Below are 294 nucleotides of genomic sequence, written 5' to 3'. Positions count from 1 at the left end.
ATTTTCTGGGTAAGTGCAGTTAATATTTATAGATCTCTACAGTATTCTTTGCAGGGGACGAGACTTGGGTTATGCTGGAGGAGGAAACAAGCCTTGGGGCAAAGGTGAGCCAAGGTACGTTTAGACCAGGCACATACAGGTCCCCACATCCTCTTATATAACTCCCACACTGAGACATCTGACCCTTTAACCCTCTTTCCATCTATTTCTTTCCAGCGCCCCCACGTGTCATCATAGTCCCATCTGTATTTCTTATTTACTTCGAACAGCCATTGTTCTACGTTTAGAGTGGAT

Source organism: Equus caballus, chromosome 12 (assembly GCF_041296265.1).
Source record: "Equus caballus isolate H_3958 breed thoroughbred chromosome 12, TB-T2T, whole genome shotgun sequence".
NCBI classification, from domain to species: domain Eukaryota; kingdom Metazoa; phylum Chordata; class Mammalia; order Perissodactyla; family Equidae; genus Equus; species Equus caballus.
The sequence above is the reverse complement of the archived record's forward strand: the minus strand, read 5'-3'. Positions refer to the sequence as shown.